The sequence below is a fragment of the Oryctolagus cuniculus genome, chromosome 10, assembly GCF_964237555.1.
Source record: "Oryctolagus cuniculus chromosome 10, mOryCun1.1, whole genome shotgun sequence".
Taxonomy (NCBI): Eukaryota; Metazoa; Chordata; class Mammalia; order Lagomorpha; family Leporidae; genus Oryctolagus; species Oryctolagus cuniculus.
This window is the reverse complement of record NC_091441.1, coordinates 80,180,819-80,208,358: the sequence shown is the minus strand read 5'-3', so window position 1 is coordinate 80,208,358 and position 27,540 is coordinate 80,180,819. Positions and strand designations below refer to the sequence as shown.

Genomic DNA, 27,540 nt, shown 5'->3' with positions numbered 1-27,540 from the left:
TCTGTACACTGAATTTGCACAAACTTTTTTTTTTTGGTCATTGTTTCCTTCATGATACAGTCTAATTATATGACATATACATTGTATTAGGTATTGTAAGTAATGTAGATTTTAAGTATAATAGAGGAGGGGCCGGCACTGTGCCCAAGCAGGTAAAGCCTCCGCCTGTAGTGCTGTTATCCCAAATGGGCGCCAGTTTGAGTCCTGGCTGCTCCACTTCCAATCCAGCTCTCTGCTATACCCTGGGAAAGCAGTAGAAGATGGCCCAACTCCTTGGGCCCCTGCACCCATGTGGGAGACCCAGAAGAAACTCCTGGCTTCTGGCTTCAGATTGGCGCAGCTCTGGCAGTTGCGCCATCTGGGGAGTGAACCAGCAGATGGAAGACCTTTCTCTTTCTCTGCCTCTCCTTCTCTTTCTGGGTAACTCTTTCAAATAAAATAAATAACTCTTAAAAAATAAATACAATAGAGGATATATGTGGTTATATGCAAATACTATAACATTTTATAGAAGGGATTTGGGCGACTATGGGTTTTGGTATTTATGAGAGGTTTTGTACCCAATCCCCTATGGATACCAAAGGATGACTATAAAAATAATATTAAAACTTGCAGGCCGGCGCCGCAGCTCACTAGGCTAATCCTCCGCCTTGCGGCGCCAGCACATCAGGTTCTAATCCTGGTGGGGGCGCCGGATTCTGTCCCGGTTGCCCCTCTTCCAGGCCAGCTCTCTGCTGTGGCCAGGGAGTGCAGTGGAGGATGGCCCAAGTGCTTGGGCCCTGCACCCGCATGGGAGACCAGGATAAGTACCTGGCTCCTGCCTTCGGATCAGCGCAGTGCGCTGGCCGCGGCGGCCATTGGAGGGTGAACCAACTGCAAAGGAAGACCTTTCTTTCTGTCTCTCTCTCTCTCTCACTGTCCACTCTGCCTGTAAAAAAAAAAAAAAAAAAAAAAAAAAAAAAAAAAAAAAAAAAAAAAACTTGCAAAAAAGAAAACCAACCAAATGTCAAAAATTTTAAATGAAAGTTCCAGTATTTTTTTTTTTTTAATTTATTTGACAGAGTTAGACAGTGAGGGAGAGAGATAGAGAGAAAGGTCTTCCTTCCGTTGGTTCACCCCTCAAATGGCTGCTGCGGCCGGAGCTATGCCGATCCAAAGCCAGGAGCCAGGTGATTCTTCCTGGTCTCCCATGCGGGTGCAGGCGCCCAAGCACTTGGGTGATCCTCCATTTCCCCCCAGGGCCACAGCAGAGAGCTGGACTGGAAGAGGAGCAACCGGGACTAGAACCCAACACCCATATGGGATGCCGGCGCCACAGGTGGAGGATTAGCCAAGTGAGCCACGGCACCAGCTCTAAGTTCCAGTATTTTCTTGCCACTCCAGTGGTTTATCTTGAGAACCTCAAAGTTGAGAGGCTTTTCACATGCCCAGCTATGCTATCCCCAAGGAAGGTACTATCAGCGTACTTCAATGCCAGTTGATAAAGCTGAACACAGACATATATGGGCAACTTAGCGTTGCTCCTTCATGTATCAGCTCTCCCTTTAGTCCCAGTCACAGTGAAGTAAGAGCTTGGTTGTGGTGGGCAGAGACGTGAGCCACTGATGTGCAGGCTGCCATCTCATGGACTTAGTTTACAGACCAGGCATCGAAAGACATTAGCCATGGCGAGCTCTTGGCACAATAGTGCAACTGTTGCTGGGAATGTCTGCATCCCATATTGGAGTTCTGGGTTCAAGTCCCAGCTCCACTCTCCATTCCAGCATCCTGCCAACAGTCAGGCTTCAAGTACTTGGGTCCCTGCCACCCATGTAAGGGACCCGGTGAGTTTCAGGTTCCCATCTTTGGCCTGGCCTGCCACTGGCTGTTACGGGAATTTGGGGAGTGAATTAGAAGCTCACAGATCTCTGTCTTTCAGAAAAAATAAGAGAATTAAAAAGACTTAACCAAAAAGTTTTATGTTCAAGGAGGCCTGGGAAATGTTATATTCCACATTTGTGTGTTAGACCTTTGTAAAGTATATTAGCTTTTAGACTTTGAAAAATACTTACTCATTTAACACAGTAATCTCCAGCCTTAGGTAACTCATTACTAAATAATTAACTCATCTACTAATAGTTTGTGCAGTTTCCCAAAAATTCATACTTTGGGAAATAGTGATCTAAATATACACAAGGAAGCTTTGGAGCTGCCTGCCTGGATTCCAGTCATGATATTGAATTTGCTTAGTCTGTATCTAAAAAGACTATGATATGCAATTATCAAGACAATTAAATGAATTTATTTGTATATATAAATTAAGAAGGGGGAGCCCCCGGTGCTGTGCTGGCATCTCATATGGGTACTGGTTTGAGTCCTGGCTGCTCCACTTCCGATCTAGCTCGCTGCTATGGCCTGGGAAGGCAGTGGAAGATGGCCCAAGTGCTTGGGCCCCTGCACCTACATGGGAGACCCAGAAGAAGTTCCTGGCTCCAGATTGGCTGAGCTCCAGCTCATGTGGCCTTTCAGGAAGTGAACCAGCAGATGGAAGACCTCTCTCTCTCTCTTTCTCTCTCTCTCTCTCTCTCTGCCTCTCTGTAACTCTGCCTTTCAAATAAACAAATTTTTTAAAAAACCATTTTACTTTTACAGAAGGCCTGGCAGACTTTTAGACAGGATTGTCTAAGATGGAAACAGAGAACCACCATTTGCCTGTAAATACGAAGCTCTCCCAAGAAGAGAATCTGACACTCTGCTTGTAAGCTTTCAGATTCAAATTTGATTCTGAAGAAATCTTGTCTTAATGTGCCCAGATGTTTTTGAAGATCAGGCTGATTTAGGAATTTCTGTACGCAGTGCTCCTTCATCTGACTTGCGTCTTGCTCAAGAGTGTAGGAGGCGGGTAAATCCCAGCTGCTTCCACTGTGCGTTTCCTCTGAGTGCTGACAGTGAGGATTTTGCAGGCGTAATTAGCCTCGGTTGACACAGAGATGATTTAGTTGCACTTTCTCTCGATGATGCTCTATTGCTGCCACCCCCGCAGCTTCTCTCATCCGAATCCGGCGGGATACCAAAAGGCAGGCCTAAGTGATAGAAAGATGGAGCTAAAGGGGGCGTCACTGATCTGGTTTTGTATTCAAACCCTGGAGTGGGGTGGGAATTAAAAGTATTTACCCTCCTGACTCCACCCAGAAGCTACTGAATCCAAATTCTCAGGTTCAGGTCCAGGAATCGATTTTGGGAAAACTCTGCAAATAATTCTGCAGGGTGAATCAATGTGGGAATTACAGAAATACTGCAAGCCACTCGATTTACCAATAGGGCTTGGACAACTTAGGAAACCTGGCATCCATTCGCGTGTTTAGCTATGTTTGCTGAGTGCCTACTTTGCTGTGTACTCTGCTAGGCACTGGGAATGTAAGAATGATGGAGATGAGAAATAATTCAGGAAATCATTGCTGGTTGCATTCAGTAATATGAATGAAAAATACCATGTGCTTGAAAATATCAGGGGAGAACTACCTAGGATAGGGAAGGCCTCTGGGAAGAGATGAAACTTTTTTTTTTTTAAGATTTTATTTATTTATTTGAGAGGTAAAGTTAGACAGTGAGAGGCAGAGACAGAGAAAAAGGTCTTCCTTCTGTTGGTTCACTCCCCAGATGGCTGTTACAGCCGGAGCTACGCTGATCCGAAGCCAGGAGCTTCTTCCTGGTCTCACACGTGGGTGCAGGGGCCCAAGCACTTGGGCCATCCTCCACTGCTTTCCCAGGCCAAAGCAGAGAGCTAGATTGGAAGAGGAGCATCTGGGACTAGAACCAGCACCCATATGGGATGCTGATGCCACAGGAGCTCCTGGCTCCTGGCTTCGGATTGGCACAGCTCTGGCCATTGCGGCCATTTGGGGGGTGAACCAACGGAAGGAAGACCTTTCTCTCTGTCTCTCCCACTCACTGTCTGTAACTCTACCTCTCAAATAAATAAAAAATCTTTAAAAAAATGCTCTAAGAGGTGACCTAAGGTTCACATGACCACAGAGTGTTGTGAGATGGAATGAAAGCAGGGACACAGACAGGGACCAGATCAGATGGGTCTTTATGGCTCGAGTCTCTTAGATCTTTGTTCTCGCTGTCATTGGAGACCACTGGAGGGTTTTAAGCAGGGAAATAACAGGTAATTTACAATTTTTGAAAAGGTCACTTTGGCTGCTGGTTAGAAAAGGCATTCAAAGCGTTAGGGGACAGGCAAGGATACCAGCAGGAAACAGTGAAGCCCCTGTCTCTTTGCCACCCCGAAAAAAGTTTTTCCAATGTTTGGATGATCTCAGAAGTCCTAGGTATTTGCACTGTTAGCCACAAAGGAAGCTTAAACATATGCTGACAAGTCTCTTGTGTTTCTTCCCAGAACTCTGATCTTTAGCAATTGCAGTGTTTTGCTCCCTGGCCTGTAACGAGTCCACCACACATTAGAGAAACAGACACAAGTGAGGGACAGAGGGAGAAGCCTGTGCCAAGGAAAACTCCTGGCTAAGCTCTGCAATGAGAAATTCTATTAAGCTTGAATGTATTTAAGTCAACTAGAAAAAAAGAGTTACGAACATAGTCACACCTATCTCTATGGATAGATAATAGTATTAACAATGTACATTTGTGGAGAAAAACAATATACATGAAAAAGTATAAAATAGCCCTGGACGGATAAATAAGAAATGGGCAATGTAGGTTAAACGGGTAGGGGGAAGTAATGGGCTAAAGGACACGTTTAGGAGGGAGTGCTTTGGGGCAGGTATTGTGACACAGTTAAGTGGCCCATAGAGGAGCGCCAGCTAAAGTGTCCACTAATGCACCTGCGAAGGCAGCAGATGATGGACACGTTCTTAGGCCTCTGTCACCCACAGGAGATCCAGATGGAGCTCCAGGTTCTAGTCTCCGCTGTGGCTGTTTGGGGAGTGAATCAAAAGACGAAAGCTCTCTCTCATTCTGTCACATAAATCCCAAAAAAGAGATTTTCTAAGTTCCTTTTTGAAAAAAACAGGACTGTTTTTCTGTTATGTGAACAGAAATTTCCTAATTTTTACTCAATTTGAATTAGTTTTTTGAGACTTGAAGTTTGGAAGAGTCCTAACCCACTCTCTTACTTAAGAATTTCCATAGCCCTTATAATAAATTGTCTTCCTGACATGGTCCTTCTAGATCCGAACTCTGTTTCTTTTTTCCAATTATGTTTCCAGTCCTTGTATCACTCTTTCTATTCTTTATTTATTCTTTATTTATTTATTTTTTGACAGGCAGAGTGGACAGTGAGAGAGAGAGAGAGAGAGAAAGGTCTTCCTTTGCCGTTGGTTCACCCTCCAATGGCTGCCGCGGCTGGCGCACTGCGCTGATCTGAAGCCAGGAGCCAGGTGTTTCTCCTGGTCTCCCATGCAGGTGCAGGGCCCACGCACTGGGCCATCCTCCACTGCACTCTCTGGCCACAGCAGAGAGCTGGACAGGAAGAGGAGCAACCGGGACAGAATCCGGCGCCCTGACCGGGACTAGACGGTGTGCCAGCACCACAGGTGGAGGATTAGCCTTATTGAGCCACAGCGCCGACCATCACTCTTTCTAGTCTGGCATGCCCAAGTTTGGTTCACCTTGTCCCTTCTGAGAGGGGGCCACCTTTGTATATGTGTGTGTGTGTGTGTGTGTGTGTTTAAGATTTATTTATTCAAAGGCAGAGTTGCAGAGAGATAAAAAGATCTTCCACCTACTGGTTCACTTCCTAAATGGCCACAATGCCCAGAGCTGAACCAGCCAAAGCAAGGAGCTCCATCAAATCTCCCACGTGGATGGCAGGGGCCCAAGTACTTGGGCCATCCTCTGCTGCTTTCCCCGGTACATTAATAGGGATGTGGAACAGCCGGGACTCGAACTGGCACTCCAATATGAGATGTCAGCATCACAAGTGGTGGCCCAGCCCTCTGTGCTACAGAGCCAATCCTCTTTATGGGATCTTCAAAAAGAAGAAACACAAAAACTAAATGACATAAGCCACAGTAGACATTTAGTGTTAACTATTAATGCATTTTCACAAGTAAATTGTGTCACTCTTTGTGACCCAGAAATTGCTTGATACCAAATATTGGTTCAAACTGAAAAATGGGTGGCTTTTCCACTTTATTCTTCCTAAAACAACATATGCAACACACACATGCACAAAAACGTGTGGAGCTCGACATGCTTATGAAAAGTCCTGGCCGTAAGAGCAAGCACTTCTTCCGTAGACCCACTTATTTTTCCACCAGACGTTCATTCAGGATAAGAAGCCTGTGAATAAGCCACCCCTTCTCTTCCCTCAGCCTCAACCACAGGCTATAAATGGACACAACTTCTAGAAATGGTTTCCAAACGGTTACTAAATAAATCAGTTGTGTCCTGTGTGTGGCATGCTATTCTCTTGTGCAATTCCACTTGGATCCCCAAGGCTCCACCCACTGGCTGCAAGTTGCCTGAAGATTTCATGGGTGTGATATAAATGCCTAGCTCTCTCCTCAAATTTCCCTGACCCTTGGCTGAAATGGCCTCAGGATGGGCGTCAGTTTATGAAGCGAGGGCCTCCATGGAGCCAGAACACCCAGCCTGCCACGCTTTCACCAGACCCCAGAGGAGCTTGAATTACACGAGGCTGTTTATCATTTTACCTTGTTATTTTATTAATATTTTTGTTTAGTACAAAGGTAAATTAATTTTATATACTTCTGAAGAGTTTGAGGATGGCACTAGAGGACTACTAACACAGCTACCACACTGAACGCTATTGCTCCTGACATTACTCCTATCTCTACCAGTGCTACTACTGGTATTTCTACTACTATTCCTGTTGCTACTACACCTGCTGCAACTATTGCTACCATTGCTGTTATTACTAGTATGACAGAGCGGCTGCTGTTCCACTGCTCAAATATACTGAGCACTTTAAATTTTTTATGTGTATTAATTTTGTTGCACAAGCACCTTGAAAGATGGATAGCTGGTCAACCTCCTTTTGTATCTGAACTGAAGATTAAGGTCAAGGTCCTGAAGCAGCACCTTCTGTTATTTCCTATGAGTCCAGCAGAATGACATTTCATATACGTGAAAGGTTGAAATCACAAAGCAAGCAAAGCCATTGCTGTGTGCATTGGTACAAAGACCAAAATGGTGAAGATGGGAGAATGTAGGTAATATAATCCACAGAAACAATGCTACTGTCCCAAGATACCTACTGAGAATGATGAGGCATTGACTGAAAAAGGGAATCTTGGATCAAATCAGCCTGGAGAATGTTGGCTTAAAAAAGCTAGAGATTTCTTAACCAAAACCACTTGAACAGGCTGTGAGAAATGTGACTTTCTCATTCAATAGTGTTTTTGAACAAAAATATTTTTTCCATAGGACTTATTAAGATTGATATCCTTTAGAATGCATTTTGTGAAATGCTCATTTAGGTAAATTAAATGAACTGAACTATGTATATTACACATTTGCATAGAAAAGAAAAATGGAAGGAAATATTCTAAAATGTTGCAATTCCAAGTAGAGGGAGTATCAATGATTGTTTAAAAATTTGATCCAGCCTTATACTTCCAGAAAAGTCAATGTTCCTTGTATTTTACAACAAGGAAAACAACCATAACTAATCTGTCAATTTCAGGAAAAAATTGCCTTACTTTTCTCATTAACATAGGCTGTGAGTAACATAAAACAGGGTAAACAAAAGCCAATCTGATCAGATTTGTAGGGAAGCATTTTTAAAATTATCTACTCTTTTTCTATGACACTATTAAAAACACCAGGTAAATGCCAAGTCTTTTTTATATACTTCAAGGATATGACATTTCCCAGTTATTTTACAAAACAAAACAAAAAACACCTTTCCTTATCAAAGGCACAAAGACAAAGGCACTTTAAGTTGTATTTAAAAATGTGCAAGTCTATGATTTCTTAAGGGTTGCCCTCAAAGGATTTCACTGCAAATTGATTTCTTCAATCAAGCTGTGAAATTAATGTGAATTCACACTTAGTAAGAGCAAGGATAGCCTCACAAACATGACTGTTCTTAATGCCATGGAACTGTGTGCTTAAAAGTCACTGATTTGGTTAATTTTCTACCTATTTACCACATAAAAGAAAGCAAAGCTGAAAAACCAAGTATATTTAGGTAGCATCCTTTATTTTGATGATCCTCATAACTTTAAATATTTAAAAATTTTCATAGCTTTGTTGTTAGCAACAATCCAGGATAACCTGAATGTGTCAAAGTGGAACAGATCAAACAAACTATATCCTATTCTACAAAAATTGTTTTAAAATTGCTATAGAGCTGTATTTATTATTTTTGAATGGTGCCTTTAAGTGAAAAAATGTTATTAAATGATATATTGTTATAAAATTAAAATGCCTATATACAGAGCTTATACGTGTATGTCAGATACAAGAAAAAAAGTCCAATAGACTGTCAACATGAAACAGCGATCTGGAGTTTGTTCTTCAACACTCTCCAGTTATGTGAATGTTTTGCTAATGTAGATATGGTTTTATTATAAGAAAAAACAAATCATATTTTAAGAGTATATGTAAATATATAGATAATATCCTCATAGGGATTTATGTTGTTAAAATATAGGCCCATCCTCTCCTGGATCATGGAGGGATAAAACTGTCCACAGTTCTGCTATCCTTAAATAAAAACTTGAGCAAAACACCTTTTTTTTTTTAAAGATTGATTGATTGATTGATTGACAGGCAGAGTGGATAGTGAGAGAGAGAGACAGAGAGAAAGGTCTTCCTCTTGCCATTGGTTCACCCTCCAATGGCCACCACGGCCGGCGCACCGCGCTGATCTGAAGCTAGGAGCCAGGTGCTTCTCCTGGTCTCCCATGGGGTGCAGGGTTCAAGCACTTGGGCTATTCTCCACTGCCTTCCCGGGCCACAGCAGAGAGCTGGCCTGGAAGAGGGGCAACAGGGAAAGAATCCGGCACCCCGACTGGGACTAGAACCTGGTGTGCTGGCACCGCAAGGTGGAGGATTAGCCTATTGAGCCGCTGTGCCGGCATTTATTTATTTGAAAGGCAGAGTTACAGAGAGCAGCAAGAAAAAGTGAGAGAGAGAGAGAGACAGAGACAGAGAGAGAAAGAGGTCTTCCATCTGCTGGTTCACTCCCCAAATAGCCGCAAATGGTTGGAACTGGGCCGATCTGAAGCAGTGGAAAATGGCTCAAGTCCTTGGGCCCCTGCGCCCAAATGGGAGACCTAGAAGAAGCTCCTGGCTTTGGATCAGCCCACCTCCAGCTGCTGCAGCCATTTGGGCAGTGAACCAGCAGATGGAAGACCTCTCCTCCCACCCCCTGCCTCTGCCTCTGCCTCTGCTTCTCTGTATCCCTGCCTTTCAAATAAATAGTCGTTAAAAAAAAAAAAAAAAAAAAAGACAGTGAGTGGGTCAGGGAGTCAAATTATGTGGGAACAGAAAACATAATGAACAGAATCAAAGCCATGCTTTGAATATTTGTTCACTTCAGAAAAAATTATACACAAAAGCAGACTTTAATGTTTATGGTGCTCATAAAACACTGTGGTTTCTATTTATTTTTCAGAAATGTTTATTTATGTGAAAGGCAGAGGGGCAGACAGAACTGGCAGAGGTCTTCCAAATTCCACAACAGCCAGCACTGGGCCAGATCCAAACCAGGAACCCAGAATTCACTCTGGTCTCCCACGTGGGTGGCAGGGACTCCAGGACTTGAGCCGTCACTGGCTGCTTCCCTGGCTGTACATTCGCTGGAAGGTGGAATTGGAAGCAGAGCTGCAATGGGATGCAGGGATTCCGAGCATCTTAACGACAGTACCCACCAAATGCCCACCCACGCAATTTCTATTTTTAAAATAATTATAAATTACTAAATAGGTAGATGTGAAAATTTAAGTTTAAAATCTTAGAAGTAAACCATGTAGTTACTGAAATATTGAATGGGATAAACTCTAGCTGAACACAGTGCACCACATTTTGTTTGGGGCATAGACTTGAGATGCTCTTAATGTAGCAAAAGAACAAAAGAGCAACTGAGGTATAAAGAATGTTTCTATGAGTCCCACATTCATTTATTAGGAATTCTAGAAAGAAGAAATTGAGGGAAAGGTGAAAGGCAGTATTTGAAGAGAAATTATTGCTAAGTTTCCAGAACTGAAAAAGACATAGTCCTTAGAGTGAAAATATTTTCTAAATATAGAGCAAAATAAAATGCAAAACATCTTAAACCATCTGTCAATTTCAGACATCTGCACTTGGCCTTACATAGATAACTATGTACAACTAAGTAACTAAGTACAACTAAGTAACTTCAAAGAAGTTATCAGAGAGAAAGAGGTTATCTACAGAATAAAAAAATCTTTTTTTTTTTTTTTTGGACAGGCAGAGTAGACAGTGAGAGAGAGAGACATACAGAAAGGTCTTCCTTTGCCGTTGGTTCACCCTCCAATGGCCGCCGCAGCCGGCGTGCTGCGGCCGGCGCACCGCGCTGATCCGATGGCAGGAGCCAGGTACTTCTCCTGGTCTCCCATGGGGTGCAGGGCCCAAGCACTTGGGCCATCCTCCACTGCACTCCCTGGCCACAGCAGAGAGCTGGCCTGGAAGAGGGGCAACCGGGACAGAATCCGGTGTGCCGGTGCCGCAAGGTGGAGGATTAGCCTAGTGAGTCGCAGCGCCGGCCCAGAATAAAAAAAATCTTAGTGGGGCAGGCATTTAGCCTAACTGTTGATGTCCTTGCCCTTTATCAGAGTACCTGGCCAGGTTCAATGCCTAGTTCTGGCTCCTGACTCCAACTTCCAGCTAATGCAGACCCTGGGAGGCAGTGATGATGGTTCCAGTAGGAGAGTCTCTGCCCTCTGTGTGGGAGACCTGGACAGAGCTCCTGGCTTCCATCTCCCTAGCCACCGCAGGCATTCAGGCAGTGAACCAGTAGATGGGAATGCTCTCCCTCTCATTCTCTTACAGATAAATGTAAAAAAGAGTTTAACAACAGCAGACATCTCATCCATTCTAATATATACAGAAAGACAATAAAGTAATACATACAAATATACAAGGGCAAGAGAAACATTAAGTTCCCAATAGCGGCTTTACGTGGGCAGAGAAAGAGAGTAAAAGGAAAAGAGACCAGGGCCTCAACTCAAACTGCAGTATTTAACTCCTTTAAAAAATATTTATGAACAGTTGGTGGGAATGAAAAATGGTGCAGTAGCTACAGCAAATAGCATAGCGGCTCCTCTTAAAAAAAACTAAAAATAAAATTGTATGATTTAACAATCTTACTTCTGGGTATATACCCAAAGGAAGTGACAGCCAGTTGTAAAACATGGACACCTGTGTTCTTAGCAAGGTTGCTACCAACAGCCAAGAGGTAGAAGCAATCCAAGTGTCTGTCAATGGATAAACAGAGAAACAAAATATGCTATATATGTAATAGAATATTATTCATCCTTTAAAAAGAACATTTTGTCACATGCTACCAGGATAAACTTTGAGGTTCACTTGATGACGTAAAGTGGAAGAAGCCAGTCACAAAAAGATAGACACTGTATGACTATTTATGAGGGATCCAGGATAGGCTACTTAATGGACAGAAAGCTGAAAGGGAAATGGTAGCATTGGCGGGAGGAGCAAGCGAGGAGCTGTTGCTTGATGGATACAGAGTTATGGTTTTTCCAAGACCAGAAAATTTTGTAGAACCACTACACAACAATGTGCATCTACCCAACGCCACTGAACTGTGTATTTAAAAGTGAATATGATAGTACATTTTATATGTGCTTTACCACCACCACCACCCCCCCAAAAAAAAAAAACGGGAAAAATTTTGAATATTTGAAGCAAATAGATTGGCATAGCCTGATGGTATATCTAGTAATGTTTCCTACAAAAATTCCATCCATTTTTTTCAAAATTACTTTGCAAAGTAAAAACATATTTTAAAAATGAATGATATTGGCCGGCGCCACGGCTCATTAGGCTAATCCTCCGCCTTGCGGTGCCAGCACACCAGGTTCTAGTCCTGGTCAGGGCACCGGATTCTGTCCCGGTTGCCCCTCTTCCAGGCCAGCTCTCTGCTGTGGCCTGGGAGTGCAGTGGAGGATGACCCAAGTGCTTGGGCCCTGCACCCCATGGGAGACCAGGATAAGTACCTGGCTCCCGGCTTCAGATCAGCACGGTGCGCCGGCCACAGCGGCCATTGGAGGGTGAACCAACGGTAAAAGACGACCTTTCTCTCTGTCTCTCCCTCTCTCTCTCTCTCTCACTGTCCACTCTGCCTGTCAAAAAAAAAAAAAAATGAATAATATTAAGTTTATCATCAGAAGGGTAAGCAAATTGTGCTCCAGGCAGACTACAAGGGAAAATTACTCAGCAATTAAAAACCAAGCTATTGATATAACATAATTGCATTTCGAGAAAAATCAGGTTGAATGAAAGAAGCGAAACATAAAAGGGTACATGCAGTCAGATTCCATGTATATGAAGATCATAAACAGGCAAAGAGAAACCATGGAGATAGAAATCAAAAAGAGCTGCTTATGGTAAGCGAGGATTGACTGGAAAGTTGGCGCTAGGGAACATTCTGAGGTGACAGCTCTATCTTGATGGGAGTGTTGGTTACACAGGTAAATACATTTGTCAAAGCTAATCTATTTGTCCACGTACAAGGTAGGCATTTCACTCAGTGCAAATTTTACCTTAATACGTAAATAGATTTTTCAACAAAAGGTGACACAAAGCAAGAATTCCAGGCTATTCACAACGTTGCTGGCACCAAGCACCTGAGGACACAGGCAAAGGGCACTTGAGTTGATTGAAATGCAAGGAGAAATTTAGATAGCACAATTCTGTTAAGGAGCATTCAGGACATCTGAGACAAGGCCAGAGCTTCAAGAAACATTAGAAGAGGAACCTGAAACCAGGTGCTGAGTCTCAACAATTTTATCAAATCTTACTAAGGTACAAACAAGCCTCTTCTTGGTCCCTCTCCAAGGAGAAGGCTGAAAAATATACTCAGTGGAAACAAGTGAATTCTCTCTTCTAAAAAGAACTTGACTCCCAAAGCTGTAGCTATGAAATTTGTAGTCATTAAATAAAAGCTTTCTAAAAAACAAAACAAAAAAAAAAAACATTTGACTTTATGTGTCATTTTTTTTTTCTAGAATGAATAACGGAAAGACAGCAATCACAAGTCAAATTAGTAGAAAGCTACTCTCAACACATAATGTGTTTCTTCTCCAGACTTTTTCCTAATGCTAAAAATGTTTTAAGATAGTTTCTATTTCTGTTTTAATCTCATGAGCTGTCCTCACTTTTCAGAAACCCGTGGCCATGGCCTTCTCTATGGGGGAAGAATCCAACAATTAGATCATGTCATTCATCATATTGCCCCTACACCCATGGTGTAATCTTAAGATGTTTGCAGTTCTTTTTTCTCAAGATGGCTTAGTTGTCACCTAACATAATTGTCTGTTTTTCCTATCTTATCATTTATGACTTAAAATATGTTCTGTATATTTTCAAAGCAGTTTTCTATGAATAGGTTCTTTCTACAAGTGTAAAAGCACTGTTTCCTATATCTGTATATACATGACCACAAATTCAGATGAGCCTGTTCTGCATTTTTTTTAAAAAAAGATTTTCTTTATTTGAAAGCAGAGTTACAGAGACAGGGATACACAAAGAGGCATCTTTCATCTGCTGGTTCACTCCCCAGAAAGCCATAATGACCAGGGCTGGGCCAGGCCGAAGTCAGGAGCTTCAGCTGGTTCTCCCATGTTGACAGCAGGTGCCCAAGTACTTGGGTCATCTGCTGCTGCTTTCCCAGGAGCATCAGCAGGGAGCTGGATTGGAAGCACAGCAGCAGGGAGTTGAGCCAGCATTTATACAGGACGTCAGTATCTCCAGCCACAGTTTAACCTCCTATGCCACAGTGCTGGCCCCCTTTGCAGTCTTTTAATGGGCACTTATGCAAATGGTTCTGCCTTTCCTCAAAGCACCTATACAAGGTCTCTTTGAGAGCTGCCTTTAACGCATGGTGGATTCTACCAACTATTCTCTATTAGAGTATTCTCTGTTAGCATAAAATCTGAGAGCTGAGTCTGCCTCATTTGCTTTGTTATCTCCAGTGCCTGTAAAAGAAAAGGCTCAACATAGAAGTGCTGAACGAATAATTTTCATTTACTGAGGCTCGGTGGATTGCAGAAATAATTTGTAGTCTCTCAGGCTGACTGTTCCTCCCTCCCACATCCCTCTCTTTCCAGTGGAAGCAGATTTTCATGAGTGAGGGTGAGAATGATTTGAGGCAGATTGGGGAAGGTGGACAGGGGCCACATAGTGCAAAACCCTGTAGGACACAGTAAGGGATTGGAATTTTATTCTAGGTACAATTGGAAGCAAAGGAATTGTAAGCAAACAAAATGATTTGTGTTTCTTTTTAAAGATCCATGACAGCATGAGGACAGATTTCAGAGGATGGAATCAAGGAGACCTTTAGGAAACTACTTTAGGAAACTACCGGCAGAGAGAAGACAGCAGCATGGACCAGAGGTCATACATCAATGGTGAGCATTGTTTCTGGATATATTCTGCTGATGAAACAGGACTGTAGGAATCTAGCTAGCAGAACTATTCCTACATTTAAGTCTCTGATTTCACGGCTGGAAATTCAAGTTGCAGCAAATGGGCATCTGACGGGCTTAGCTATGGGGAGGAACAACTTGACTGATCCGCAAACGTTCCTATCCAGTGGGCAAGATGATGATGCCCTGAGGATTATTAAGACGACTTATATCAGAAGAAAAGTTGCTGGATAGGCAAAAATACAACCGATATCTCCCACATGTGTGCTCAGTCTATTATCAAGTCATTTAGTCATAGGAAAAAAATGACGGGAGCCCATGCTGAGGCATAGTAGGCTAAACCTCCTCCTGCGGCACCGGCATCCTGAATGGACACCAGTTCATGTCCCGGCTGCCCTTCTTCCCATCTAGCTCTCTGCTTATGGCCTGGGAAAGCAAGTGCTTGGGCCCCTGCACCCACCTGAGAGACCCAGAAGAAGCTCCTGGATTCAGATCAGCCCAGCTCCAGCTGTTGTGGCCATTTGGGTAGTGAACCAGAGGATGAAAGACTTTTCTCTGTCTCTATCTCTCATTATAACTCTGTCTCTCAAGTAAATCTTTCAAAAGAATTTTTTTAAAAATCATGATGTATCATGTTAAATATACAGTAATACTAACTAATGAAGTATTAAAGCAACATACAGGGGCTGGTGCTGTAGCACAGTGGGTTAACACCCTAGCTTGAAACGCCAGCATCCCATATGGGCACCGGTTCGAGAGCCGGCTGCTCCACTTCCAATCCAGCTCTCTGCTATGGCCTGGGAAAGCAGTGGAGGATGGCCCAGGTCCTTGGGCCTCTGTACCCACATGGGAGACCTGGAGGAGGCTCCTGGCTCCTGGCTTCAGATCGGCGTGGCTCCGGCCATTGTGGCTGATTGGGGAGTGAACCATCAGATGGAAAACCTCTCTCTACCTCTCCTCTCTCTGTGTAACTCTTTCAAATAAAATAAATACATAAATAAAAAAGGACAAAGGTTGTTGTTTTAAAAAAGGCAACATACAAGTAAAATAGTGTCAAAAATTAAGACATTAATCTCTAATATTTTTTCATAAGCTATTTTCAAAATCAAGTTCAAATTGAAAACATTTTGCCATGTTTAGATTTTAAATTTTGTCTTTTCCGCTACACTTTTAATTCTAACAAGTTTCTAGAGTTTACGTGAAAGCCCTGGGTTAAACAATAAAAATCAGGTTTTCTTTAGAGCATTCCAAGAATTGCTATCTCCTCTTTCTGTTCTCTACTACTTCAGCTGGCACAGTGCACGGCACTCCGCACTTGCCAGCTAATGCAACGTGCAGGCAGCTGTGAAGTAGTGGGAATACCACTTAGCTGGACATTAGAAGCCAAAGCCTGAGTCTTAGGAGCTGTGTTCCTATGAGCAAATCACTTACCCTCTTAAAGTGGTGTCACCCCATCTGTGAAATGTTATTAAATGTGTATACCTGACAGGTTGGTTTTAGAACCAACCAAGAAGTAGAAAATCATCTAAGTCCTATTTTCCCAGCTGACTCCAATCTGTTTCAAAAACCAGCTGAAATAAATATCAGCCCTTCCTCAAGTAGGCTTAGTTTCCTCCTACCAGAGCTAGGTATCCGCTTTGTGTCCTCAACAACCTGTGCTACCTTTTTAGCACACGTCTTACACCGTTCTGTTTCTTGCATGCAAGGACTTCTCTTATTAACTCTACCTCCTTGTGGATTAGTTCGTTCCAGGAATTTGCTGCCTTCTCTGGTGCTATGAGTCTTCTTAGCTACTTCATGATTTCTTGTGCATGCTCACCTTTGCATTTGAGATTAACTATTCGCCTGTGATGACTACTAATGATCTCCTTGATGCCTGATGAGCATGCTAATTATCTCCTCACTGCTGCCTGACAATAGCAATCCTTAGTAAGGGCTGAGCACACTGCTAGACAGGATATGCCAGGTGCTTTCCAAATGGTAGCGTCTTTAGTTAACATACTTTCCTCTTCACTGTGTAAAAGGGGATGGGAAGGGGACAGATGACATCTTAATAGATTAAAAAATAACTATTAGTCAAATGATCTAAAAAATGTACTTGCTTGTTTCTTGCATTCTTTACAGCATAAGATTTGCCAATGGCTCAAGCATCGGAAAGCTTTATAAAGATAGGGACTATATCTGTGCTTTATTTGCACTGTTCAGCACACATAAAAAATAATCAAAGATGTTGATTGACTGAACAAATGAGCCTCTTAGGTGGTTGGAAGACACGGAAGAGAAGTATGGTAAAAGTCATTCAATAAACTTTCTAGGTCAATGTGAACACAAAGGAAGCTACAACTCTTTGCCCTGAAACTTGGAACCGGCCCTTCTCATTAGAGTCTCTGCCAGACAACAGAGCTTACACAAGGGGATTTCACCTCCCACTCCGTCAGGACACAGATAGCATTACCTTGCAATTGTATGCAGCTTTGTGAGCAACCAGGGTGTTGGCTTACACCGACAGGCTGTGGGAGGTTACGTGACAACTTTTCAACCTGAACCCAGCATAACCGTAGTCCAAAATAGGCAACAATACAGTAGTCGGTCTCTATGCAGCAAAAGCCACAATCAGTTCACTTCATATGTTGTTACTCTAGATAAAATTGTGGAATTAGAGGGGAGAGCATTGCACAGATCATCTGAAGTAAATGTCATTATTTTCTCTTTCAGTCTGTAAGGCACAACATGCAGAATTATGTAAGAGCTTTTTGGTTTTACTGGTTTTACTGCGTTTCTCAGGAAAACTAATTAGGCCATTAACTTATTTTTGTTTTAAGCAATACACTTGTTTTCAGAATTCTGTATTTAAAAAATATATGTTTTCTTCCAGGAGTTCAAGATGGTTAATGTACCCAGGAAACAGAAATAGTTACAAAAAAAAAAAAAAACTATTAGAATTAAAACTAAAGATTTAATTGTGGTCACTCCACCACTTTTTTTTTTTCTGGCACTGTCTCCCTAATCCTGGGACCGATGTCATTCCTCAAGTATTTCACATACTTCCTGGGTTCTATTTTTAAATGAATGAAAGTGTCATATGCTAAGTGCTTCAAAACAAACTTCCCATCGTTGGCTTCAGGTTTTTCCCCCTGATAAACACACTAACTGATCGATTTAATCATAGCTTGTTTTCCTAGGTTGCCAGACATACCCGGCCCTTGCTCAGCAAATGTTTCCATGTAACGCAGACTAACATCACTTTGAAAAATACTTGTAGACCTGAAGGTGGTTTCTAAAATTGAAAAAAATATTTATCCATCTCTGTCCAACTGCAATCCCCTGAAATGTAATCTGGGGATTATGGAGTGTCAGATGGTGCCTTTATAATAACAACCACCCAGCAGCAAGAGGAATATACGTAAGAGGCGCTGGAAAAGACACAAGGCTATGAGGACACGGTACTCGAATGCTAATAGAGGCTAATTTGGGGTGGGGGAGCAATTTATTCTACTCCAGTTTACTAAAATTTTTGGGACTTTTTAATATGTCTTAGCAGTTACAATTTGTCCAATCATGAGCTTCTTCCTTTTCCAAAATGTGTTTTTTAAGAATGAAGAGAAATAACATTCTGAAGTTCCCTGAAAAAAAAAATCTTAATAAACACTAACATTTGGATGCAAATAAATCTCTCTTGCATTTATCTGAATAAATTTTCTATCTGTCTTGGCATCAGAATATATGTAAAAAGCTAAAACTCTCAAGTGCATGTGCATAATCTAGTCAATAATCAATTCAACTGTAGTTTTATTAGTGCAAATTTCTTGTTAATTAGGCAAAATAAATAGCAAAAGTACCCAATTGCCACCAAGGCATCTGAATGGCCTGCCAAGGCCATGTCAGGGCATGACCAAGCAGAAAATTACAACTACTACCACCAACTGAGGCTCCTGTTACAGATCAGGAATGACAAATACATGGCACTTGTATCACTACTCTCCTATGTCAGGTCTATGACAGACATCACCAATCAATCATGGCACTTGCTCCAAGTCCAGGAACAACCTCAGAGTATTTCACTGAGTTTCATATCAAGCAGCCACTATCAATCAAGTTAGTATCTTAGATGAAATCTATATTCAGTACCACCTTAACCATTTACTAATTTAAAAAACTGAGTTTTGTGTGTTGCAACTACTATTAGGGCTTTTGGATATCAATCATTCCTTTTCCATTAAAAAAAAATTTTCAATTCACTTAAGTCAAAGATAGCAGAGAGAGAGAGATCATCTATCTGCTGGTTCACTTCCTAGATGCCTCCAACAGCTGAAACCAGCAACTCCATTTGGGTCTAGATTCCCTGTTGTAGAATCTCCATCTTGGGACCCATGCATTTGACCTATTTGGAAGCTGGATGTAGAAGAGAGGGAGGGACAGAGAAGGCCAACTGAAGGAGGCAAAAAGAATAGGGTGGGACTGGCATTGTGGCACAACAACCAACCATCCCGCCCCCCCCCCCCCCCCCCCCCCGCCGCCACCAACTGTTCTATTTCTGATCCAGCTTCCTGCTAATCAATGCACCCTGGAAGGCAGCAGATGATGACTCAAGTGCTTGGACTCTGCCATCCACATGGGAGAATCCAATGCAGTTCTGGGCTCCTGGCTTTGTCCTGGCTGAGTCTTGGCTGTTGCAACCATTTAGTGGGAGTGAACCAGCAGATGGAAGATCTCTGTCTCTCTGCCTTACAAACAAACAAATAAACCTTTTTTTAAAAAAAAATAGAGCTGGAGCAGACAGGAAACAGGATATTCAGTCCTGGTAGGTGGCAGAAAACCCAAACATCAGTGACTTAGGCAGATAGATTTCCACTGAAGGAGCAGTTCCATCTACCCAGCAGGGAAGCTGTTCCCAAGCCAGCCTCCTGTCAGGTCTACCCTCCAAGCCTGGGTGACCACCTGCAGGCAGGAAGAAGGAAGGCAACAGCCAAGCTCCACGTAAGTCTCTCCCTTCTGACTCAGGAAAACCATTGACATCCTCACAGCATCCTAATGCTGACATCTCACGGGTCCTGTGTCCCTCTCTAGCTGCAAAGGGAGCCTGGAGTAGAAATGTTTTTAACTGAACTGGTGTATGATACAGCACACCATGATGAATTTCAACTTTAGATACAGAACACATTTTCAGAAATGGGCTGTACTTTCAAATCTTCACTTTTTAAAAATAAAACTTAGGAGTGAGTGTTTGGCCTAGTGGTTAAGATGCCCAGACCCTATGTTGGAGTCCCTGGGTTCGAGTCCCTACTCTGCTCCCTATTCTAGGTTCCTGATAATGCACACACTGGGAGGCAGCAGGTAACGCCTCAAGTAGTTGGATTCATGCCACTCATGTGGGAGACCTGGACCGAGTTCCCGGTTCCAGCCTGGCCCCATCTTGGCTGCTGCAGGCATTTGAAGAGTGAACCAGTGGATAACAGTGTTCTCTGCCACTCTTAAGTTTTTTTTAACAGTTTAAAAAAATGGAATTTTAATGAGCATCCTATACAAGGGCACATCAAAAAGTTTACAGAAAAGTGAATTTAAAAAATTTACCTTGGCACACAAAAAATGAAATCATGTATAATGGCATCTTCAAAAATTAATGGAACATGTATATTAAGAAAAAACTACACATGAATTTCTAAAAGCTTTGTATCGAAATATTTTTCCATCAATTTTTCAAAGAACTCTCATATTTTTAGTTGTCAAATCTGGCAATCTTTCTTCTTTTGAAAAATATTTATTTGAAAGGGAGAGTTACACAGAGAGGAGGGGGAGAGAAAGAGATGGATCTTCCATCCACTGGTTTGCTCAGCCACCATGGCTGAGGCTGGTCCAGGATCAAACCAGGAGCCAGGAACTCCATCTGGGTCTCCCACATGGCTGCAAGGACCCAAGAACTTGGGTCATCCTCTGCTGTTTTCCCAGACTCATTAGCAGGGAGCTGGATCGGAAGTGGAGCAGCTAGGACTCGAACCAGAGCCCATAGAGGATGCCAGCGTTGCAGGCAGTGGCTCAATCCTCTGTGCCACAGTGCTGGCCCTATTCTGGCAACATTAACCTGGATACAGAGACAACCCAAAAAATGGAGGGCTTATATAGAGAAGAAAGGAATATTGGAAGAGTCCCTCATAGGGGACTTGAGAATTTTGAGGGCAAGTTAAGAGCTCTCCACTACAGTGACCGCCCACAGAAGCAATATGGCCACTGGAGGCCACTCAGTCTTCTGTTACATTATTGTCTATAGCCAGGGAGACCATAGCACTTGCCAGGGACTTTACAATTTATGAAAAACATTATCAGCACCACTACTTAACTATTTGTTTAAAACAAAGAGCAGCAATGTGCCCAAAGAATTTAACATCATTTACTTCTTCACTAAAGTAGGCATAGAAGTAAATATACTGTTTGTAATCTTATTTACAAAACCAGAGTCTAGTTAGGTTCTTTTGGACTGGCTGCATTGCAACTATCCTCTCCTTAAGTTGGTTATAAATTTTAATATCCCATAAGAGCACACAGCACTTAATTTTTATTTAAAATGAAGATTTAAGTTTTAGTGGTTAGGAAAAATATAAGGAGGCCGGTGCCATGGCTCAATTGGTTAATCTTCCGCCTGTGGTGCCCGCATCCCATGTGGGTGCCGGGTTCTCGTGCCGGTTGCTCCTCTTCCAGGCCAGCTCTCTGCTGTGGCCCGGGAAGGCAGTGGAGGATGGTCCAAGTGCTTGGGCACCTGCACCCACGTGGGAGACCAGGAAGAAGCACCTGGCTCCTGGCTTCGGATCAGCATAGCTCCGGCCGTGGCAGCCATTTGGGGGGTGAACCAATGGAAGGAAGACCTTTCTCTGTCTAACTCTGTCAAATTAAAAAATAATAATAATAACTAAAAAAGGAAAAGTATAAGATACATTTTTAAAGATTTATTTTATCTATTTCTTTTTGTAAAGGATTTTTTTATTTATTTGAAAGTCAGAGTAACACAGAGAGAGAAGTAGAGAGAGCGATCTTCCATCCAATGGTTCACTCCCAGTTGGCCGCAATGGCTGGAGCCGTGCTGATCTGAAGCCCGGAGTTTCTTCCGGGTCTCCCACATGAGTTCAGGGGCCCAAGGACTTGGGCCATACTCTACTGCTTTCCCAGGCCATAGCAGAGAGCTGGATGGGAAGTAGAACAGCCAGGACTAGAACTGGCACCCATATGGGATGCTGGTGCTTCAGGCCAGGGCGTTAACCTGCTGCGCCACAGTGCCAACCCCTATTTTACCTATTTCAAAGACAAGAGTTACAAAGAGAAGTCTTCCATCTGCTGGTTTACTCCCCAGATGGCTGCAACGGCCACAGCTGCACTGATCTGAAGCCAGGAGCCAAGAGTCTCCAAGTCTCCCAGACAAGTACAGGGTACCAAGGACTTGGGCCATCATCAATGTTCATGTATTGGTCTATATAAATACAGACAGAGAGGCCTGAAAAAGTTCTTGGAAAGTATGTTATCATTTAATCTCACTTTCCCTGTATACTTCTACATTTCCACAGATTATTTTCAAAGAACAGATAACAGTTGTTTAATCAATATTGCCAGTGAATGACTAAGGGCATAGAGCTGTTTATAAACCCTTGTTCTACCTGTCATAAACAAATTGTGGGGGCAGGTTTTGGTCCCACCTTGGAGTGCTTGGGTTCAATTCCCAGCTCTGTCTCCTGACTGCAACTTTACATTAATGAAGATCCTGGGCAGCAGCAGTGCCAGCTCCAGTAATAGGGTTCCTGACACCCACGTGGGGGATCTGGGTTGAGTTCCCAGTTCCAGGCCTTGGCCTGGCCCAGTCCTGGCTGTTCAACATTTGGGGGGTGAACCAGTGAATGGCAGCTCTGTCTCTGCCTATCAACAAAAACTTTGAAAAGGAAAATTAAAATCTATATTTGATCAGGCTCTAGGGACTCTGCTTGCAATTATTTTCTCTCCTCTAAAGCTTATCTGTTCACCTCACTAGTCATGCCACGGTTACCCTTGATACAGCCCCAACAAACACTGGCTTGAAGATGTCTATATCCCTTTAGATTCTTGGTAGCTCTCCAGCCCAATCTTATTCTATTGAGAGGCTGCCAGACCTGTTGTCAATGTCAAGCAACAGTTTTTCAGAAGTAGACTGAACCCGTATTGCTCATCTAGCATGGTTTATGCATCGGGTCAGTATACCACCATTTGATTACCAAGATGCTTGTGTTAGCTGGAACTAGCATTTTAAGCTTAATAAAGACGAATACATATTCCATGAGGCTTTTCCAAATGGGCATTTATCCAAAGGATATTAGTTACTTAAGTAACTGAAGAAGATCATTAGACACAGGACTCATTTTTAAAGTGGCCCAGTGGCATTTATCCCAGGAAGAGGAACCAGCCAGGGTAGGTCATTTCCGTAGTTAGGTTCTGTTCATGGATATTCCCTACCTACTTCTCACAACAAATCAACCACCTCACTCTCACTTGAAGGCTAAGGAATATGCCTTTGGGCATGTAGCCTAATGATGCATTAGTCTATTTACAAAATGGGAGTAACGGTGGTACCTACCTCATGAGTATGCCGTGAGGATTAAATGGAGTATCACATGAAGAGCATAATTCTAGGACAAGGGCTTAACTAGCGGTAGGTTTCACTATCTCTGCTGCCAGTTAGCGGAGTCCACGTGCTTCTTTCTGATGCAACAAAGAACTAAAGGACGAGGCACAGGTCAAGGTCGATAACAAAGCCAAGTTTGCCAAGTTTTAACTCTTTTAACTCTTTAGAGCGCACTCAAGGGTGCAGCCATACTCAAGACCGCTGCACTCAGTGAGCTTCAGTGATCTGAAGGCACAGGGAGTGGTGCCTGAGGTGGTGTTTAACTGGATATTCATAAACAGCAGAGTCTGGGGCAGGGTTTGGGTACTGCCCACTGCCTTTTTGGAAGTCTCAGCAGTGTCATGGTGTCAGGTGCATGACGGGAGCAGGAGTATCCTTTAATCAGCTCCATGTCTCCGTGGGGATGCAACTGGCAGCCATCTGGTTGTGTGCACATTGGTACTGGTTCTCAGCAGTTCCACAGAGGCTGTGGTTTTCCAGGCGTGGAAAGGCAGGGAGGGTTTGCACAGGCAGGTGAGGCTGCAGCACAAGAAGAGCTTTAGTGTGGGGGCAGGGGGTGAAGGGTCGTGTCCTCAGCACCTTCTTGCTAGCCTCCTCCTTGCCAACACCATGTCTACTAACAAGGCTATAGAGGGACAAAGTGACTCCAAACCTTTGTTCTTCCCATCTGACCTCCCCATGTCAGGAGCCGCAAGGTTTTCAGTTATTCACATGCAGTGTTAGGTATGGCTCAGCCAATACACAGGGACTGTCTCAAATTTAACTTACTAATTCCTAGGACATTCTTCCACATACCTAAAGGAGAGCAACCTCCCCCAGAGTGACATATATGCTGTCCCCTCATCTTAAGGGATTCTTCCCTTCCTATTTTAACAAATTCTGCTAAGTCAGGTGTGCTTGGATTAGAGCAAGGTAAAGGATTCACACCAGGAAGGACGGCCCAGCACTGCAGTTCTTAGCAACCTATTAATTGGCTAGCAGTGCACAACATTCATACCACAAACTACTCGCTGCAGACTCTATTCTTAGACAGCTATTACCCAGTATTCCCTGATACTTGAGGAGGAAGATTCTGATTGCAAAAATATGTTCTAAAAAATTTATAGTGTGACAGCTATGTTGAGTGTGTCCACCTTGTGTCAGAAGTAACTTCCTTCAAGAAATCTCCCCAGAGTCCATAACCCCAGCTGAGTTGGTTGCCCACACCCTGTTCCCTATTTTGTCCCTGATCACATCACTCTTTTTCCTTTCAAGATTTGTGGGCCTCTAGACCACGTATCTATATTGTTTGTATTACATTTCTTCACAAAGTCTTTCATTCGGCTATTGAATAATTTAAGCTTATGAGACATAAGGAAATTTGTGGTATATTCTTTTTGCTCAGCACATTTTAAGTAACCAATGAACATTTAATAAATACATGAAAAACGTAAGACAAGCCAAGAAACTATGAATACATGGGGTTTGGATGCAATTGCATAAACAGAGTTTTGAACGGGGTAGATGGTGGTCCTTGGACATTAAGCAGGAGGGGAGCTAGGAGGATTCTAAGTATTCAGACCTGGTGACCTCAACAGTAGAAAATTTTCTGAGAGGCTGCTGTCTGCTGCACCAGCATCCCATATGAGTGCTGATTCTAGTCCTGGCTGCTCATCTTCTGATCCAGCTCTCTGCTGATGGCTTGGGAAAATAGCAGAAGATGACCCAAGTCCTTGGGCCCCTGCACCCATGTGGGAGACCCAGAAGAAGTTCCTGGCTTTGGATCAACCCAGCTGTAGCTACTGTGGCTATTTGGGGAGTGAATCAGTAGATGGAGACCTTTCTCTCTCTCTCCTTCTCTGTAACTCTACCTCTCAAATAAAATATTTTTTGAGAAAGATTTATTTTATTTATTTTAAAGAGAGTTACAGAGAGAGGTAGAGAGAGAGAGAGGTCTTCTATCCGCTGGTTCACTCCCCAGATGGCTGCAACAGCCAGAGCTGCGCTGACCCAAAGCCAGGGGCCAGGAGCTTCTTCCAGGTCTCCCACGCAGGTGCAGGAGCCCAAGGAGTTGGGTCATCTTCTACTGCTTTCCCAGGCTGTAGCAGAGAGCTGGACAGGAAGTGGAGCAGCCAGGACTAGAACCAGTGCCCAAATGGGATGCCAGTGCTTCAGGCCAGGGCTTTAACCCACTGAGCCACAGCGCCGGCCCCTCAAATAAAATCTTTATAAACATTTTTTCTTCTTCAACTTAAACACTGCAATGAAGTACATGTTAAATAAAATTTGGGATCTTCAAAAAGTTTAAGGAAAACACGTTCACTGAAAAAACTACATGTGGGTTTCAAACTTCATGCAGATTGTTGTGTTCAGTATTTGCTTATCTTAGTGGCAGAGGCACACATCCATTGGTTCTCACCTTAAATCCTCAAACAGCTGGGACAACTGGGCCAAAGTCAGGAGCTTGCAACTTGATCCAGGTCACCACGGATGTGGGCAATAATAGGAACCCAACTACTTGAGCCATCATTGCTGCCTCCCAGGAGCCGCATTATCAGGAAGCCAGAAACAGAACTGGGGATTGAAACCAGACAAGACCTACATATCTTAAATGCTAAGCTAGAGGCCAGCGCTGTGGCATAGTGGGTAAAGCCACTGTCTGCAGTGCCGGGATCCCATAGGGGCACCAGTTCGAGTCCCAGCTACTCCACTTCTGATCCAGCTCTCTGCTATGGCCTGGAAATGCAGTAGAAGATGGCCCAAGTGCTTGGGCCCCTGCATCCACATGGGAGACCTGAAAGAAACTCCAGGATCCTGGCTTCGGATTGGCACAGCTACAGTTATTGTGGCCAATTAGGGAATGAACCAGCTGATGAAACACCCTCTCTCTCTCTCTCTCTCTGCTTCTCCCCTCTCTGTGTAACTCTGACTTTCAAATTAAAAAAATTCTAAAAAAATGCTAAGCCAAATGCCTGCCCCAATTATCTTATATTTTATTTCATTTCCTCACAAACTTTCTGGAGTAACTTCTTACCAATATATTCCCAAATCAGTCCATTAGAGACTTATTGAAAGGTGTTTTATCGTTGGAAGCATTTCCACTGAGATCTGGTACCATATAGGGATGCCCACTCTCACCACTGCTATTCAATATAGTTCTGGAGGTTCTAGCCAGAGCTATTAGGCAAGAAAAAGAAATTAAAGGGATACAAATTGGGAAGGAAGAACTCAAACTATCCCTCTTTGCAGATGATATGATTCTTTATTTAGGGGACCCAAAGAACTCTACTAAGAGACTATTGGAACTCATAGAAGAGTTTGGCAAAGTAGCAGGATATAAAATCAATGCACAAAAATCAACAGCCTTTGTATACACAGGCAATGCCATGGCTGAGGAAGAACTTCTAAGATCAATCCCATTCACAATAGCTACAAAAACAATCGAATACCTTGGAATAAACTTAATCAAAGACGTTAAAGATCTCTATGATGAAAATTACAAAACCTTAAAGAAAGAAATAGAAGAGGATACAAAAAAAAATGGAAATATCTTCCATGCTCATGGATTTGAAGAATCAATATCATCAAAATGTCCATTCTCCCAAAAACAATTTATAGATTCAAAGCAATACCAATCAAGATACCGAAGACCTTCTTCTCAGATCTGGAAAAAATGATGCTGAAATTCATATGGAGAGACAGGAGACCTCAAATAGCTAAAGCAATCTTGTACAACAAAAACAAAGCTGGAGGCATCACAATACCAGATTTCAGGACATACTACAGGGCAGTTGTTATCAAAACAGCATGGTACTGGTACAGAAACAGATGGATAGACCATTGGAACAGAATAGAAATACCAGAAATCAATCCAAACATCTACAGCCAACTTATATTTGATCAAGGATGCAAAACCAATCCCTGGAGTAAGGACAGTCTCTTCAATAAATGGTGCTGGGAAAACTGGATTTCCACGTGCAGAATCATGAAGCAAGACCCCTACCTTTTACCTTACACAAAAATCCACTCAACATGGATTAAAGACTTAAATCTACAACCTGACACCATCAAATTATTAGAGAGCATTGGAGAAACCCTTCAAGATATTGGCACAGGCAAAGAGTTTCTGGAAAAGACCCGGGAGGCACAGGCAGTCAAAGCCAAAATTAACATTTGGGATTGCATCAAATTGAGGAGTTTCTGTACTGCAAAAGATACAGTCAGGAGAGTGAAGAGGCAACCGACAGAATGAGAAAAAATATTTGCAAACTATGCAACAGATAAAGGGTTGATAACCAGAATCTACAAAGAAATCAAACTCCACAA

General features: G+C 42.9%; 1 long non-coding RNA gene across 1 annotated transcript in view; it reads left to right on the top strand.

Moving 5' to 3' along the window:
- Positions 1-14,475: 14,475 nt before the first annotated feature.
- Positions 14,476-27,540, top strand: part of LOC138844080 (uncharacterized) — a 32,443-nt gene continuing 19,378 nt past the window's right edge. Inside the window, exon 1 of the long non-coding RNA XR_011379485.1 lies at positions 14,476-14,582. This is a non-coding gene — a long non-coding RNA (uncharacterized lncRNA). The remainder of the gene's footprint in view (positions 14,583-27,540) is intronic.